The sequence below is a fragment of the Cricetulus griseus genome, chromosome 2, assembly GCF_003668045.3.
Source record: "Cricetulus griseus strain 17A/GY chromosome 2, alternate assembly CriGri-PICRH-1.0, whole genome shotgun sequence".
Classification (NCBI taxonomy): domain Eukaryota; kingdom Metazoa; phylum Chordata; class Mammalia; order Rodentia; family Cricetidae; genus Cricetulus; species Cricetulus griseus.
Genome location: NC_048595.1, coordinates 271,477,907 through 271,496,674, shown reverse-complemented (window position 1 = coordinate 271,496,674; position 18,768 = coordinate 271,477,907). Strand labels below are relative to the sequence as shown.

The window sequence follows — 18,768 nt, the reverse complement described above, 5'->3', positions numbered from 1 at the left end:
TGTTATGTTCACTGTTGGGCTACAAATGTTCGTTGTCCTTCCACTTGGGAAGTTCATGCTCTAAGGCCACCAGGGTGGTGACTGCTCTTTATTGTTACCTTGACTGTGCTTAAAGTTGGAAACACTTGGCCTCTGGGCTGGTCTGTGAGGTCATTTCTAGAGAAGTTTAGCTAAGGTAAGACTTACTTTGAATGAAGACTTTTCCTGAACTGAAAAGGAGAAAGCTGAGTGTGATCATCTAGCTCTCTGCTTTTGATGGTAGACACAAGGTAACTAACTAGCTGCCTCGCACTCCTGCTGCCTTACTCTCTGCATCAGGAGAGACTGTATCATCAAACCATGAGACAAGGTAACCTTTCTGCTATTGTTTCTGTCTGATATTGTATCACAGTAAAGAAAATGTAACTAAACCAGGCAGTGGTGGTGCTCCGTATAATCCCAGCCCTTGAGAGGCAGAGGCAGGTGGGATCTCTGTGAGTTCAAGACCAGACTGGTCTACAAGAGCTAGTTCCAGGACAGCCTCCAAAGCCACAGCGAAACCCTGTCAAGAGAGAGAATGAGAGACAGGGAGAATATGTAACTAATACAAGCAGGTTCCTCAACTCAGAGCACTTGGGTGCATGAAACTGTGGTCTTGCCCTTGTCGTTATAGGAAGGAGTTTTCATTTGGATTTTTGCTTTCGTTTGTTTTTGCTTGGGAGCCTGTCCATCATTTGTTAAATGTCCTTCCATCTTCTTTCCCTTTCCTACTAGAATGCCTGTACTGAGATGAGCCTCTGTTCCATCCTTTTGCTTGCCTGATTAAGGAAATGCCTGTTTTCTCTGTCTGTCTGCCCACTTCTCCAGCCCTAAAGCAGAAGTGTGGTTAGCGTGTCATAGAACTGAAGGAATGGCAGCGTGGGGGTGTGGGGTGCAGAGGCAGGGAGATGTGGAATGAGATGGAAGTCCCTAAGATTGGCAGGGGATCAGGTCAGGGAGGGTTTATAAACTAATGTAAGACATTTTCAACAAAATCAGTCGAGAGTCGAAAGGCATGATAGGGTCTGAGCTCTACTTTTGGAAGATGATGCCAGGAAAGAATGCAAAGAGGGAAAGCAGTTTGGGAACAGGCTGCAGTATGGTGCTCTGTCGACGAGCCTCAGAGCTGAGACCTTCACAGGCAGTTATTCCAGAGGCCATGCTGTAGTTGGCCTAACTTCGCAGATCTTATTGAGACCTCTGCTTTGACATGTGCTCCAGAACGGAGCAGAGAGACTGAGGGAGAACTGTCCTGACTGAGACCATTCCTAAAGAGACAGGAGCATTTGGAGGGCTCCTGGAAACAGCAGGTATGGGAAGGAGGAGCCAGTGGGTGAAGTGGCCATGAATAACCACTTCTCAAGAGTGTACATATGGTGTCGTGGAAGAAGCAGCAGGGCTTGGGGGAGAGGACTGATCTGGAAAGCTCAAGGCCCTAGGTTTGAGTTTTGGCACCAAAAGAAGGAGGCCAAACAATGAATCAAGAGAAACTACTTCATTTCTACTCTGAGATGTAACAGGTTTTAGTGTCAGACCAAAAATAAATACAGGAAACCCTTAGTATTTAAAATATTTTGTTATACATATGGTTTTTAAATAAACATACTTAGAGCAAATAGGTGTTGATTTTGTGCCTTTAGCATGTGGCAGAGAATGACATAACATGGATGGTCAGTAAATGTAGTGAATTAATGAAGTTCCCTAATTTATTTCTGAAAATAAAATGACTAAAACAGTATCCCCCCATATTTATGGTTGTCTTATATAGCCTTGGCATAGGGAACTCAATCTGTAACCAATACTGGCCATAAACTCACTGCAGTTCTCCTGCCTCGGCTTCCTGAGTGCTGGAATTACAGGCATGGAACCATGTTGTGGAATATTGGGTTCAACTATGTAAAGGTGTGTTTTATTTGGCCACCTTGCCTGCCTAAGGCACCTGATTGGCCAAGTAAAAAGCCAATCAGTCATTAGTTAGGTAGAGGTATAGGTGGGACTTCTGGGCAGAGAAAGTACATAGGAAGGGGAGTCTAGTCTTGAGAGAGACAGAAAGAAAGAAAAAGAGATGCCAAGGAGATGGCAGGGGCCAACTAGCCAAACTGACATGGAGGAAGCAGGAAAGCAGGACATGTAGAATGAAAGAAAGGTAAGGTAAAATGCCCCTATCCAAAATATAGATGAATAGAAACAGGTTAAATTTAGTTATAAGAGCTAGTGGGACAAACGTAAGCTAAAGGCCAAGCTTTCATAAGTCTCCACATCTTTATTTGGGAGCTGGTTTTCAGCCCAAAGAAAACACCAACTACAGAACTATGCTTAGCTCTTTTTGACAGGATTTGCTATAGACCAGTGCTGTTTTTCATTAAATTCAGTAGCTGCCCCTTAAGCAATTGCTGTTCCAATTGGCAATTGCTGTGGAGAGAGGCCAGGTGGGAATCCTGTTCCATCAGGCACTGGCTCTATCACACTCACTAAAGGGAACTTTATCTAATCTCTATCCCTTTAAAGAACTCAGGATTCAAAGGTTGAGGAGAAACTGCTAGCTCAGAGAGGCTGGATAGCAAGTAGCTAACCTTCTCTCCCCAAAGCAGCAGGCTGCTCTGCGCCCCCTTAAGGGCCCTAGCTGTAGGTGGTTCCTCCCTACCACTTCCTGTCAGCTAGTTGCTGACTCAGCCTCTTGACCTCAGGTTAATTTTATTTAATCAAACAAATGTAACACATCTTAAATCAATATTCCGCAACAGACCAAGATGACTTCAAATGTGCAACTCCTGCCTCAGCCTCCCCAAATGCTGAAATGGCAGTTGTGCAACGTCACATCAGATTAGGCTCCCCTTTGAAACTGTATCATCTGAAGGAGTTGGCCTAGTCACAGTGCTGACCAGATGGCATCTCCAGTGTCCAGGCAGGTGTTCTTTCCTCAGTCGAGTATCTGGGGCTTTGCTATACCTACCTTCCTCCAAGAAGTCTGATGAAGGATCTGATTACCCAACCTTTGGAAGTTTTGATGCCTTGTTAAAACAAACAATAAAACTTACTATTTGGGGGCTATAGTTCTCCAAAGTTAATGTTTTAACTGAGTTATGTCAAGTTTATACTTCTCTTTTAAAGCTAAAGTAGTTAAATAGGTTAGGACATAGGTGTCAGAAAGAGCTGAGGATGGTTTGATTCTCAACAATCTTCTCCAAGCTGCTGTAATCAGAACAGCTTTAAAAGATGGCTGAACCAGAAAACAAAGCATACAGCCACAGGTCAGAAGTTAGCTACACTGTGTGGTCAGAAGTTAGCTACACTGTGTTACAACCTTCGGTTTTCTCTCCTTAGCTAGAGTTTACCATGTAATGCTACAAGAATCCGGAAAAACACTTGAAGGAATGTGTTTACAAAGTAGTAAAAAGTAAAAGGAAGACTGCTGTAGAAAATTAAGGTGTCTGACTTTTGTTTATGCTGCATTTGGTTAACTCTGTGAAGCTGTGGTTCTTTGCCTGTCTAAAATACCTGATGGACCTAATATAGAACTGAAGAACCAGCAGGAGGACTCTAGGGGTCAGCCACCCAGCCACCCAGCCACCCAGCCAGCCAGCCAGCCAGCCAGCCCACCCAGCCAGCCACCCAGCACCCAGCCAGCCACCCAGCCACCCAGCCACCCAGCCACCCAGCCAGCCAATGAGCAAGAGTGAAAGTAAAATATCAGAAGTAAGAAAAGGAAAAAGCCCAGAGGAAAAAGGTAGACAAGGGTAGACAAACCAAGTTAAGGCCAGGTATTTATAAGAAAGAGTAAGACTCATGTGTGATTTATTTGGGAGCTGGGTGGCAGGCCCCCTAAAGAGGAGAGAGTAAACTCAGCAACATTTTGGTGTTCCAATGTAGGGAAAGAGTAAAAGAAAACCAACAGCAGAAGAATGTCTATAGCTATGAAGAGATACTCTGACCAGAGTCTATAAACCACTCACACACATATAAACATATAAATAATATATAATATATATGATGAGGGTGTGTATGTGTGTTCTTTCTATCAGCTGTTCATTTAGAGAATGCTGGTTGGCATGAAGGGCTGAGGACAGGAAGAAGGGCCCTATTTATACCCCTTAGATAGTAAGAAGGTTTAAAATCCAAACTGCTGCCATGCTCCAACTTTGAGTTGCTTAATTTTTGTCATCAAGTGTCTGGTTACTATTTATTTGTCAACTTGACACAAGCCAGGGCCATCCGGAAGAGGGAACCTCAATGGAGAAAATGCCTCCATCACATTGGCCTGTAGGCAAGTCTGTGAGGCCTTTTAACAACTGAGGTGGGAGGGTCCAGCAAGCCCACCATAGGTGGTACCATCCCCGAGGCAAGGGGTCCTGCATTGTATGAAAAAGCAGGGTGAGGCAGAAGGAAAGTCAAGAAGCATCATTTCTCTATGGCAGTGGTCCTAAACCTTCTTAATTCTGAGACCCATTAATATATTTCCTCATGTTGTGATGACTGCCCAATGAAAATAAAATTCATAACTGTTATGAATTGTAATGTAAATATCTTCATAATCCATGGTCTTGGGCAACCCCTGTCGAAGGTTGTTGGATCCCCAAAGGGGTTACCACCCACAGGATAAGGACCACTACTCTATGGCTTCTACTTGTTCCTTCCTTGAGTTCCTGCCCTGGCTTCTCTCAATGATGGACTGGGACTGGGAAGTGTAAGCTAAATAAACCCATTTCTCTCCAAGTTGCTTTTGGACGGTGTTTTTTTTTAAGATTTCATTTATTTATTATGTATACAACATTCTGCTTCCATGTATATCTTAACATCAGAAGAGGGCATCAGATCTCATAACAGATGGTTGTGAGCCACCATGTGGTTGCTGGGAATCGAACTCAGGACCTCTAGAAGAGCAGTCAGTGCTCTTAACCTCTAAGCCATCTCTCCAGCCCCTGGGCAGTGTTTTATTACAGCAAACTAACACAGTGGGGGAGATAAAGACAAGAGAAAGATAAAGACACCTTCTGTGTGCTCATAATGAATGATGACAGCTAGATATGCATTAGGTGTACAGGAGGGTGGATTGGAAGATACAAAATTGAGAAACTTGACTTGCTCTCTGTGATAAAGAGGAAAGAATCACTGGGGTAGAGCTAGGGGCATTTCATTGTTGGTGCTAAAGGCAGCCACAAAGGGAGGCAGAACAAAGGGCAGTTGAAATGGTAGGAAGAACTGCCAGTTTCAGAGATGCACACCTTTAATCCAAGTATTCAGGAGACAGGGTAGGCAAGTTTCTGTGTGGCTGAGGCCATCCTGGTCTACATGGTGGATCTCGGACAGGCAAGGCTACATAAAAAGTACCCCTGTCTCAAAAACTAAAAAGTGGTGGTGGTAAACATATGGAATCTCAGAACTACAGTCCTGCCTGTGCTGGTTAGCCTATGCTATAGAGTGAAATACTGTCTTTAAAACAAAACATTCTAAAAATAAGAATGATGAAAGCTGTTACTTGACACATATTTGTATATGTGTGTGTGTGTGTGTGTATGTGCGCACGCGCACGCAAACCATACTTCCACCCAGAGTAATCCCTTATAGGCTCAAAGCCCTGGAAGAATTACTGTAGGAGTCCAGGAAAGAGAGCTGGGATCAACATCCTTGCAGAGGTCTGAGGAAAAGGGGCAGAATGTGTGTCAGTTAGGTAGTCTATACACTGAATAGTGTCACTGGAGACAGGTTCTTCACAGTGATTGGGAAAATATAAACTACCATGTACTGTCAGCCTAGAAATAAGAAATACACTTTCTACCATATAAAGATAGGTTTTTCTTTTTCAGACAGTCTTGCTATGTAACCTTGGCTGTTCATTATATAGAACAGGGTGGCCTTCAATTTGAGATTGTCCTCCTGCCTCTGCCTCTTGAGTTCTGGGATTACAGGTGTGCCAGCATGTCCATTGTAAAGGTAAACTGGAGAGGATGGAGTTAACTCTATCCTCAGAAAAAGCCACCTTGAGAAATTCACTGAATGGCACAAGGCTGATTCAGCTCCAGCCAAGGAACCATAAACAGTTCCAAGGAGCATCCAAACTGTGCCCATCCTAGACAAAGTGACCCTATCCAGGTGGTCACACAATGGCTAATTTTGATAAATAACATCATCTTGTCACAACTGTCCTTGTGGGCAACTGTTAGTAACAATTTTGAAATTCCCCTAGCCCCCACATCAATGAATCCAAAGGTCACCTACTATTACCCAATCCTGAACAGCCAAGGCACATACCACCCTGCTTATGTTTTTTTTTTTTTTTTTTTTTCCCTATAAACCCCTTGCAATTGAGGCCAGGCATCCTTTTTCTTGCAGCTGCTGTGCTAGTTAGCTGCTCAGGGTCCCTGCTGAGGCTTGTAACTTAATATTAAACCTTAATGCATTTGCAAAAGTGAGTCGGCTCCTTGGTGGTCTTTTCTGGGGTCTCAGGAACTTGGCATAACACATTCTGTGAGATTCAACTGTGCATTTGCATCCTTGGTTTCCGTAGTCACTGGTGCCTGTCCTTCTTACTAGCCTGTTAGTTCCTGGAGCAAGGATCTGGGCCTTACTGTCTTTATATTCACCAAGGCCAGCATAGTGTCTTCAGCATAGTAAATATGAACCAGTTAGGGGAAATTAAACCCCATGGCAGTAAGGAGGAAGGCATGGTCAAAACAGGCATTCCTGATAACTGGTTTCTTTTCAGTTAGAAGGCTTATTGCTCTTCTGATCTCCAGGTGGCAGTATTGTCCCATATTTGTTTTTCACAAACTGGATTCCACTCACTCTTTGGGAAAATAAGCACATTTAAATAAAAATTAAGTTATCTATTTCTATAGTTGTACAGAGCAAACTAAGTGATAAAATATACAATTCCATGAGTTTCTTCCCAGTTTCAATGCAAATGAGAATTCTTGTAGCTTGTAGAATCTTGTGACAAGTTGGTGTACTGTTGTTCCTTCAATACACAATCCTTCAAAGCACAGAAATGTCTAATGCACATGCATTTGGATGATAGTAATAATCAGTGAGAGAAGACAGTAATACATTCAGAAATAATTGATCTGACAGGTAGGGTAGCCAGATTAAATACAGTGGCTGATAAAATTTGAATCTTGGATGAACAGGAGTATTGTTCTGTCTTCCTAAATATTGCATCCAGGACACAGAAAAAACAAACAAACAAACCAACAAACATGAAGAACTCTAGTTGACCTGGAATTCAAATTTACTGGAAAGCTTGGATTTTTTGTTTTTAACTAAATCGGGTGATTTTTACCAACAGTTCCTAATTGTTATTTCAAAATAAACAAAACCTCCAGGCAAACATGGTGCTTCCTTATTTGAGGAGATAATAAAAAGGAAGTGACTGGTAGGATCAGCTTTCTTGCTGTGAATCTAACTTTGTGGATCTTTGTGCTCTCTCCATGAGGCTAACATCCCTCGGTGGGGGACTTCTCTCTGGGAAACTGAGTCCTCTAGTAAGTGAACATGGGAAAACCCAAAGCACTCACCTTATATGACTAGTGTTTTATGATTTGTGAGTCTGGTTGAAATGCCAAATCCTGGGGCTAATGGAATTATGCATCTCTGGGGCCCTGTTCTGTTCTAAGCAACACACACGCACGCACGCATGCACGCACGCCTCTAAACCTGTTAAGAAGTTAATCCCAGACCCTTTGCAGAAGAATTAGATATACAACAATGACAATATAGATATTAATCCCTTAAAATATTAACAAATTTTCTAGCAAGCTAAATAAGTTATTGTTTTGTATTTATTTGTATGAGTAATCAGTATCCCCTGTCTTCCACATAAATTGTGTTTTAGAATTATGTTTGTAAGGTCAGAGATGTAGCTTAATGGTGGTATGCCAGGCATGAATTGAGGTTCAATCCCCAAACCACATGCTGAAAAAAGAAGCTTTCCAGTATCAGTAGTGGTTAGACCACAGTTACTTTGAGAGTCTACCTACTCATGTGGCTGAAACACTATTCAGTTTTAAGATTTTTGAGGAAAGGGTTTCTGTAATCTTTGAATTTTTAAAAAGAAATAAAAGTGAATATTTTAAGTATTGAGTACTGGTGTTTGAGGAAATGCCTTTAAGTCCTGTTTAGTTTGCTTTGTGCCAAAAGCTGCCTAAAGTGCTTCATTTAAATTAACCCTGTTAATATTCATAATAACCTAGGAGACAGATTCTATTGAAAACCCCCTTGTCAGATGAGAAAACAAATACTAAATAGCTGCCCTATGTCACATAGCTAAGAAATTGACCCCAGTTGGATCTAGTCCTCAGCAACCTTATTTGCGGTAGGACACAGGACCAGGTGAGGAGGGAAGGAAGTGAACTGTGGGAGAAGAATCTGAAGAGGCCATCTGATCCCCTCCAGGAACAGTAGCCAGCATTCTTCTCTTGAGTCTAGAACAGTTCAAAGTGAACGGCCGCTCCTTTCCTTAATTGAAGGTATTGTGAATACCGCTTTTGTGCAAATCCACCCAATGGAGCCATTTTACATGTATTCACAGAAAAAGAGGTGTCAGAAAGTGACAAAGCTTTACCTAAAGTGACTGGAGAGTGGCTGAGAGAAGGTGGGAGAGGATTTTTAAAATGCTCCCATAGGAGGGGTTTATGGATGCAAATAATTGGAGCTGAGGACTGAAAAGAAAGATGGGAGGGAAGAGAATTTGACTTACTATATACACGAAAAGAAAAGCAGAAATGGGAGAGGCAGGCCACAGGTGTTTGTTTCTAACTAGCCTGAATGTGAGATAGCCCAAGGCTGCTCAGGTTGCATCAGCTCAAGATTGCATTGTCCTGACAATATGGCAGATCACCCAAGGCTACCCAAGGTGGTGGGCCTTTATCTTTACACACTCTGTTCTCTCTCTGTCCTCTTCTGGAACAAATGTCTGTGAGATAGTAAGGGTAGAAGGGAACAGTCAGGTGTAGTGTCTAACACTTCCAGGAACAGCACTTGGAAGGTAAAGGGAGGAAAATCAGGAGTTCCTGGTCAGCCTCAATTACACAGTAAGTTCAAGGCCAGCCTGGGCTACATGAAACCCATATCTAGAACAAAACGCAAACAATAAATACACAAAGAAGAGAAGGAAGGATTGTCTTTAAGGAACACAGTTTTTTTTTTTTTTTTTAAGATTTTATTTATTTTGTATACAGTCTTCTGCCTACATGCCAGCAGAGGGCACAAGATCTCATAATGGATGGTTGTGAGCCACCATGTGGTTGCCAGGAATTGAACTCAGGACCTCTGGAAGAACAGTCAGTGCTCTTAACCTCTGAGCCATCTCTCCAGCCCTAAGGAACAGACTTCTAATGTGAGAACCAAAGTTACATTTTAAGTTTTAATTACTATGCCTAAGAGATCCATGAAACAAAAATGCCTCTGATCTGCCAGCCCCTGGCCCAAGAACAGATAGCTCCTGAAATGCTGCAGGCTATTGTTTATGGGAGATAACGAGTCACATGTTTTCATTGCCCTAAACAAATTTGTTTGACCCATCTGCACCAGATGTGCTTGGTCACATGTGGGTGCGGGGTTAACAGGCAGAAAATACTTCCGATGTACACTTGCCACTGATTGGATGTAAACTAGAATACATCAGGATATATGCTTGCTCCTGATTGGATCTGGTGGGAAATGCAATGAATTATGGGTTTTCCTTCTTAAGCTGCTGCAAACTGTGTCCCTGGGCCATTTTCTGGAGACCTGGGCAGAGCCCATCCACCTGGCCAGTATTTAGTTAAAGCTTGCTTTAGATTTGGCTTTAAATTGTGTTAGTGGTCTTCTCCATTGATGGGATTATCACTGGCAGTGCTGCTTTCTAAACTGGAGATGGTGGTGATTTTTAGGCATGGGTCAGAGACAGTGATGCTTTCTCAGATGCACTCAGGAATAGAAGGTGGATTTCCCTGTGACCTGGTTCTGGAAGGAAGCCTAAACAGAATGTCTGCTTGGGACTTCTGAAGAAAAAATTTAAAATACTAGGCTCCTGGAACTGGGCAACGGTTCACTGAAGTGTCTGTTGCTGAAGCATGAAGATCTGAGTTAGTATTGCTGCATAGCCACGCATTCCTAGGGGGAGACATGGCAGTGCATGGAGTCACCAGCACTCATCTCTGGCTGTGACATAGTCTTTGTGAATCACAGACAGTGGCTTGTGTTGGAGGTTTACTCTTTACTCTGTATAGTGTGATCCTTAGTGCCAGGTGCTCACCTCCATCTAGTTTACTCTCTATATAGTGTGATCCTTACTGCCGGGTGCTCACCTCCATCTAGTTTACTCTACTCTGTATGGCGTGATCCTTAGTGTTAGGTGCTCAGGGGGAGAGATGGGTGGTTTGGATTCATATCCTGGTGATGTGACTTGTCCATGCCTTTTCTTCTTCAATGACTTTCTGTGACATGGGAGACATAGTTCATGGGAGCTCATACCTAACAAAAGAGATAAAAATAAAATGCTTCGCTTGCATGAAGAAGTCAGTGCAGGGGAAAGGAGAACAACAACATAGAAAGTGAAGCTAACTAATAATCACTACACACACACACACACACACACACACACACACACACACACACACACACCATGTAAAAACAAAAACAAAAACATAGCACTGGGCAGAAGGGAGAGAGAAGGCAAGGGCCTGAATTAAAAAAAAAAAAATGATTGTGTGATCTGACAAGTGTACAGACTGGGGGTGGGGGGAGGGGGTTGTGCCACCATCGCAGATGCAATCGTACCTTTCTTGGCTAATGCCCCGTATGTATTATGTAATGTGAAGGTGTGCCTCTGCCCATGTGAGTTTCAGACCAGGAGAGAAATCCACACTAGCCTGAAAGAAAGTGAACAGGATCTTGCTATTTCCCTCAAACAACAAGAACAATCACTGGGGATTTACTTTGTTGGTAGAAAAAGGAGGATCAGCTTGTGTTCCCTTTAAGCTGGAATGCCACCAACATATCTCCTTGTAACAGCTTTAGAAATGTTCGGGGTGATGTGTGATTGCAGATGTTTTCTCTCAGTCAATACCATCTTATTTTCGGATTTTAGGTGTGTGTGTGTGTGTGTGTGTGTGTGTGTGTGTGTGTGTGTGTGTGTATGTGTGTGCAGGAGGGAATGTCTGTGGGCCCAGGTGCATATGCCACCGTGTGTAGAAATTCAAGGACAACCTCAGGTGTCAGTTCTTGCCTTCCATCTCGTTGTTGTTGTTGCTGCACTGTCTTTGCTGGTCTGCCAGCTCCTAAGGATTCTCCTCCCTCCACCCTCATTCTCATTGTGGAAACACTAGGATTACAGATTGCATTGCTATGTCGGATTTTCCATGGGTCCTTGGGATTCGAACTCTGGACCTCACTCTTTTTTTGGGGGGGGGAGGGCATGTTTTGAGACAGAATTTCTCTGTGTTTTTTGAGACTGTCCTGGAACTAGCTCTTGGAGACCAGGGTGGTCTTGAACTCACAGAAATCTGCCTGCCTCTGCCTCCCGAGTGCTGGGATTAAAGGCATGTACCACCAATGCTCAGCTGGACCTCACTCTTATGTGGCTAGCCACTGAGCCATCCTATGACTTTGTTTACCACCAGTTATAGCCATAAAGTTTTTAAATCTTTTTTGCCTACATTGCCAATATTTTATTTACATCCCTTCTTATAAAACCTTGACTTTATCATCACTTCTATACTGACCTAGTCCCAAATCTTTATGTCATTTATGGAATCAAAACAATAAACTTCATTTCAATTTATCCCTAGAGGAAGATACTACGGGGGGTGGGTGGGGAAGAATATGTCTTTAGGGTTCATTTTTCAGTTTTAAAAGGTGAACTAATTTAATATGGACAAAAACAAACAAACAAACAAAAAGAACAATGTTCTTGGAGGTCTGATGGCAACTTAGTAGATTTCTGAATTTGCTAAGTTTCCTATTTTCAGTGGGACATATTCTAGAGGTGATGCTATTCAGAATATACACTGCATCTAAGAATTTCCATGTGTTGTTTACAGAGATTCAACTTCCCTGCCAGTTCTCCCTTCACCTGTCCTTGGAGAGTAGGTGTGTGCTGTCTAGCCAGACAAAGACTGGGCCCCAAGTTGTAAGAAAAGGTTCACTTCCTGCCAAGTAAAATAACCTTTCCCGTGATTTGAGCAACATAATAAAAAGGGAGAGAAAGATCTCGGCATAGACACCACGAAAGGAGACTGGTCTCTGCAGTTGGGAATAGAGTGTCAAAATTAATTTTGTAGTTTAGATCTTCTTTATAGTCCACCTTAGATATAGCTCTGAATTGTGAATATGAGCAAAATAACTGGTACTGTTTTAATTTTCAAAGAGAAGGTTTACAGGGACGGTGATCAAATATTGAAACAAGTATTTTAGAGTGAAACAAGCCACTGTTTCCATTTGTCAGTCAGTGTGTCGTCAAATTTCATTTCTCTAAGTGTGAGCTAAAAGCATCTAAGCTGAAGTGATGTATTCAGGTTTTTCCTCCTGTTTTTAGTAATTTTTCATTTTGTCTTAGTTTGATTTCTTGGAAATTAAATTGAAACTCTCATTAAAATACTACTGGGGCTGGAATGTATCTTAGTTGATAGAGTGTTTGCCTAATATACATAAGACCTTGGATTTATACATGCATAAACCAAGAGCTGTGGTGAACACCCACAATCCTAGTACTCAGGAGGTAGATGTAGGAGGATCGGGAGTTCAAGGTTATCCTCTGCTACATAGTGAGTTCAAGACCAGTCTGGAATACATGAGACTTTCTTTAAAAAAAAAATAAAAAAAAAAACAACATAAATAGGATACATAAGGCCATGAGGCCCTTGGGTTCAACAGGCACACATATGTGCATGAACACACACATTTGCACACATGCCTACACACTCCTAGTGACATGAGAAAGGCAATGTCATTGTCTATTGAAGGTAACTCTCTTCATTTTTAATTTCTATTATTTTGTTCTGTTTTATTTTTTAATAATAAATGGATAAATTTCATTTATTATCCATCCAAACTATGCTATGACAACCTTATATTAACACCAGTAATCTAGAAGAAAGGATGATAGTATGAGAAAGAGAGGCCAAATTAACAGAAGGTAGGGCTGAATGAAGAATAAAATGTTATTTAAATAATCAGTGCCTTCTTCCTGAGCCTGTCCTGGGGGAGGTAGAGGATCTGAGTCAAGTTCGGAGAGCAGCCTCTTCGTGTCCTGTCTTTGAAGGATGGGGTCTGATAAGGAGTCTAGAGGGTTTCCTGACAATATGAGGAAAGGTGTTTAGGCTTGTCACTGCCACAGTCCACTTGAGTTTTGATATTCAATAGTCAGCAATCATCACACATTTAAATAAAACAAAATGAGAATATTAATTACATCCCATCACTTCATTTCAGAATGTTAAAGTGGTTAGAATAACAAGAGTACTACAGCTTATTAAAGTTTTCTTTTTTTCTTTTTTCTTTTTTCTTTTTTTTTTTGGTTTTTTCGAGACAGGGTTTCCCTGTGGCTTTGGAGGCTGTCCTGGAACTAGCTCTTGTAGACCAGTCTAGTCTCAAACTCACAGAGACCCTCTGCCTCTGCCTCCCAAGTGCTGGGATTAAAGGCATGCGCCACCAATGCCCAGCTAAAGTTTTCTTATACAAAGTCAGGGATAGAGTTCCAATTAAAAATACCTCAGAAAGTGGGTTTCTCGGGGCTTCATGAGCTTCTTGGTGGGGCAGCACGTAGATTGATTTCAGCCTAGTCAAATATTTGATGATCTGGGCCTGGTAGCTCAAGCCTGCAATCCCAGCCATTTGGAAGGGCTAAATATGGATGATCACACCTTGAGGGCTTGCCTGGGAGTAAGCAATCAACCTGAACATCTTAGACTGTTTCAAAAAGGAAAATTAGAACCAAGGCCAGTGAGATGGCTAGCAGGCAAAAGTGTTCACCACCAAGCCAGATGACCTGAGTTCAAGCCACAATATCCATAAGGTGGAAGGAGAGACCATCTCTCACAGTGAATGTATATCCTCCCCCACCCTCTCAAGTAAGTAATAAAAATAGAACTAAAACCAAAATACCCCATCTTACTGCAGTCAGCAGAACTCAATGGAATCCAGTAACACCAGGAACCACCACAGTCTGAGCAGGGTCCAAAACCTTGAAGGAGGGAGTACAGATAAAGAGCCCTCTGGAGAGTTGGCCGGTAACAACTAGTCAACTAAAGCTGTGCTTAATTCCTGATCCAGGAGTTCCAGTAAAAAGTGAGCAAGGGAATATACTTGTTCATAGCACCCTTGTAATAGCAAAAGTCTGAAGCAGCATACATGTGCTTAAGTGTAAGAATGGGCACATGTGAAACAGTCATTCATTGATTGACTATTGAGCACCTGTTTTGGGTATTGAAACATCAGTGAACAAAACACAAATACCTGCTCTAAGAGAGATGTATTTGTAGGAGCGCAAATTGTTGTTGCTGTTGTTTTGTTTTTTTTGTTTTTTTTTTTTTTTTGAGACAGGGTTTCTCTGTGTAGCTTTGGAGCCTGTCCTGGAACTCACGCTGTAGACCAGGCTGGCCAGGCTCACCTGCCTCTGCCTCCTGAGTGCTGGGATTAAAGGCATGCACCACCACCACCCAGTGGAAAAGTTTTTTAAACAAATGTCTAAGAGATCATGATAGGTGGCATGGATAAAACCCAACAGTGAAGGAGAATGGGAGGGGCCCATGGGTGGGGGAAGAGACAGCTGAGCAAGCCCTAGAAGAGACAGGGAGCTGTGAAAGTAAGTGGGGGAGAGCAGCGGAGGCACAAAAAGTCAAAGAGAGGGGGCAGGGAAGGATGGGGTGATTCTGGCATAGTTGAGAGCCACTGGTGGGGGGGGGGGCTGATGTCTAGAGCTGGGTTGGCCTGAGCCCACTTTGAAGGCCACTACTTGACCCCTTAGAGTACACATGGCTTGAGCATTCAATACACTCGGCACCAGGAACTGTCATAAATTACTTACCTTTCTCTCAGAGTCTATCATGACCCCTACTCTTTTGTGACCAGACTCACCTTGAAACTACCCTGGGATTACAGGTGTGAGCTACCTCACTCTGCTTCTTTATAAACTTTCTACATATATTTAGCCACTTAATGTCCTCACTTTTCTCACAGAGGCATTAATATCTAGAGTCATTTCATAGAAAAGAAACTGAGTTGCAGACAGGTTAACTCATTCTAGATCTGTTAATTGTGTGTTGATTCAAACCTAGTCAGAGTCCAGCCCACTCTTGGTGACTGGTGTTTGTTCTTTCAGGGGCGGTCCCCTAGTGTCTGGCATCTTCCCACCCTTGTAGGTTGTGCTTCGGGTCACCTACCTACAAGCTAAGGCTATTGTTATCACCTGGAATTTGGAATCTGGGAAAAGTTGAGATGGGAGTTGTTCCTGTTCCCCAGGCCTCCTCTGCTTCCCCCTCCCCCACAGTGGTTTAGCAGGTGCAGGTTGTACAGGTCTATGCAAATTTCTCTAGCAAAGAGTGGTAACCATTTCACAAAGGTATTTGCAAGTTTTACTTTATCTTGTCTTTCAGTGGAGAAGACAAATAAGGACAAGACAGTCCCTCTGGAGCACTTTTCTCAGCAAGAGGTGTACTGGCTGGTTTTGTGTGTCAACTTGACATTAGCTAGAGTCGTCAGAGAGGAAGGAGCCTCAGTTGGGGAAATGCTCCATGAGACTCAGCTGGAAGGCATTTTCTCAATTAGTGATCAATAGTGGAGGGTCCAGCCCATGGTGGGTGGAGCCATCCCTGGCCTGGTGGTCCTGAGTTCTATAAGGCAGCAGGCTGAGTAAGCTGTAGGAAGCAAGAAAGTAAGCAGCATCCCTCCATGGCCTCCGCATCAGCTTCTGTTTCCAGGATCCTTCCCTGCTTGAGATCCTGTCCCAGCTTTTTTCAGTGGTGAAAGCAATTTGGAAGTGTAAGTCTTTCCTCCCCAACTTTGCTTTATGCTCATGGTGTTTTGCCGAAGCAATAGAAACCCTAAGTAAAACAAGAGGAGACTAGCAAGCCTCTTCGGGGATTTGGAAGATGACTCAGTGGGTAAAGGCCCCAGAATTGAAGTGGTGGGAGGAGAGAACTGACTCCCACATGCACACTGTGGCAAGCTCACACCCCCTCCTCATACACAAAATAAATAAATGTAAAATTAATTAAAAATGGCTCTTCTAGTCACCTTCTAAGGAGTGCCCTTCTGAATCTCTTAATTGTCTGAAGTGGAACTTCAAACCAGATAGTTTTCTTCTGCCCTGGAACTCACTCTGTAGACCAGGCTGTCCTCGAACTCACAGATCACCTGCCACTGCCTCCTGAGTGCTGGGATTAAAGGTATGTGCTATCAGTGAACAACCTGCTAGATTCCTCTCTCTCATGATGACATCATGTTTCTATCACAAATTGTTTTTTGCCTGGTTGGTTGGTTAGGTTTCTTTTGCTTTTTGAGACAGGCTCTCCTGTATCCCAGGCTTGTCTAAAACCTGCTATATAGCCAAGGATGACCTTGAACTTCTGATCCTTATCCCCAGATCTCCTGAGTTCGGGTACTGGCAACTGAACCCCGGCTGCATGCATGGTAAGTGGTCCTCCAGCAGAGCTAAATCCCAGCTTCTAAATCAAACTCTCCTCACCACACACAATCCATTTCTTCCTTTTGTCTGAATCCAAGAGCTAAGCTCTGGTTACTTCAAAGTTCAGTTGAACAGCAGGAGCAGCAGTTTTGAAAGTGCTGGGAGGTGAGTGGTAAAAACAAGGGGCAGAGAGTGTTCCTGGGGTGTGCTATGGCATAGAAGGGAGGCTTCACCTCATCTCTCCTTTGGACATCAGAGACACTTTTACTCTGGGGAGGTAAAGTAGGTGCTGTAGTGCAAGGGCAGAAGGACATTTGTTTTGTTTTCGGCAAGATCTCATAGACCCAAAATTAAGTAATTAATTAAAAAGACTTCCTTGCTGACCTTGAACTCAGAGAGATCTGTCTACTTCTGTCTCCTGAATGCCGGGATTAAAGGCTTGCACTGCCATGCCTGGCTTTGAGTATTTTTTTTTTTTAACTATGGTACAGAACATATTTTCAAAACTGTCACATATCAGCGTTCTGGAGGAGAACCATTAAAGTACTGCAGTGGACACCCAGCATGAAGTCACACATCTGTAATCCCAGTACTTCGGAGGCTGAGGCAGGACTGTCAAAAGTCAGAGGCCAGCCTAGGCTATATAGATATATAACAAACAGGATCTTTTCTCAAAAACAGCAAAGCAAAACAAAACAAACAACAGGGATTTTTGCAATAGCATATATCAAATGCACTTGAGTATTGGGAAATATGCAGTACTGACTAGCTGTACCTGTGAAATGTGTTTTTCTATTTGGCAACACTGGTTACCAAATGAAGGACACCTGACCTGAGATCTTGGCCCATAACATCACTCTTTACTGTTGCAAGGTCACACTATAGAGGAAAAGAGCGACTTCTCAGCTAAAAATATTCTTGCATGTAATAAGAGTTTTGAAAGGAGATAGTTAATATTATATCATTTGTTTTGAATAAAAAATGTTCTATTTTTCTATGTGTTAAAGTTTTTTTTAAATGGCAACAATAAACAAAATTCTTGTCACTTGGCTGCAGTCTATTGAAGAGGACATTTTTGATTGCCTGCTTTAATCTGGGCATTTACTGTCTCCCCTGACACCTGACGGTGTCTCATCAAAATGTTAGTGGATTAAAAAAGCTTGTAATTTTTTTTAAATAATCACTTTATTCAATACCAAAGTTTTAGAAATGGAGTATATTTTCTTTAGGAAATAAAAAACTAAGAAGAAAATGACACTTAACATAGTTGGTACATCAGAAGAAGTTATCAGAAAAAATACTGTAATGAACGTGTCTCTGATAGCATGAATTCCAATCCTAGCTGTCATATGCTTGCTAGGGTGTCGCTCAACGTGGTTTTTACTCTGCTCTTCACAGTTCTCCTCACCGCACAGGGGAGTGGCTCAGCCTCTAAAACTTCTCTAACAGGAGCCAATCCAGGATCCACTGATTTCCTCAAAAGGCACTAGCCCATCAGGTAACCCGGCAATTTCATTCTCATGAATACTCTAGCCATGAAGAAACTCAGCAGGACACAGACAAAGCCAATGAAGAGAAGAAGAAACCTATTGAGTTTTGGAATATTTGGTGCATTGGATCGGTCCTGGATTATGAAACCTAAACCTCCCATTGTAAACAGGAAGCTAGACGCAAGTCCTTCCATAATATACTGTCCATTTACTCTGTAAGCCAAGAAAACTGCTGGTCTCTAATGTCCATGCTCATCAGTCATTGAGCCAACGCTTGGAGGTTCAACAATAACATCATAGATTATTCCTCCGGTAATGAGGAAGTAAGACACCACCACCAGGGCGTACACCGTCATCGCTGACGGCATGTGCACCCAGGGCTTCTTCAGCTTCAGGTTGGGGCATTCGAGCACTAAGAATGGGACTCAGTACAGAGCTTCCATGTCGGCGGCAGCAGGGACGGCCAAAAGCTTCTAATTTCTAATAGCCCTCTAGCAACACATTAGGATAGTAAAGAGCTTCTGGAGTCACTTCACTGTGGAAGAATATGAAGAATCAGATCTGTTAGCCCTTTTCCTTTGGATTTGTTTTTTCGACTTCACCTTTTGCTTTTTTTTTTTTTTTTTGGTAAGCCTTTTCTTACCAAAAGAATATTCTACC

At 42.6% G+C, this 18,768-nt stretch overlaps 1 pseudogene; it reads right to left on the bottom strand.

Annotated features, from left to right (window-relative positions):
• Window positions 1–18,009: 18,009 nt before the first annotated feature.
• Window positions 18,010–18,551, bottom strand: LOC100771059 (annotated as a pseudogene).
• Window positions 18,552–18,768: the final 217 nt, after the last annotated feature.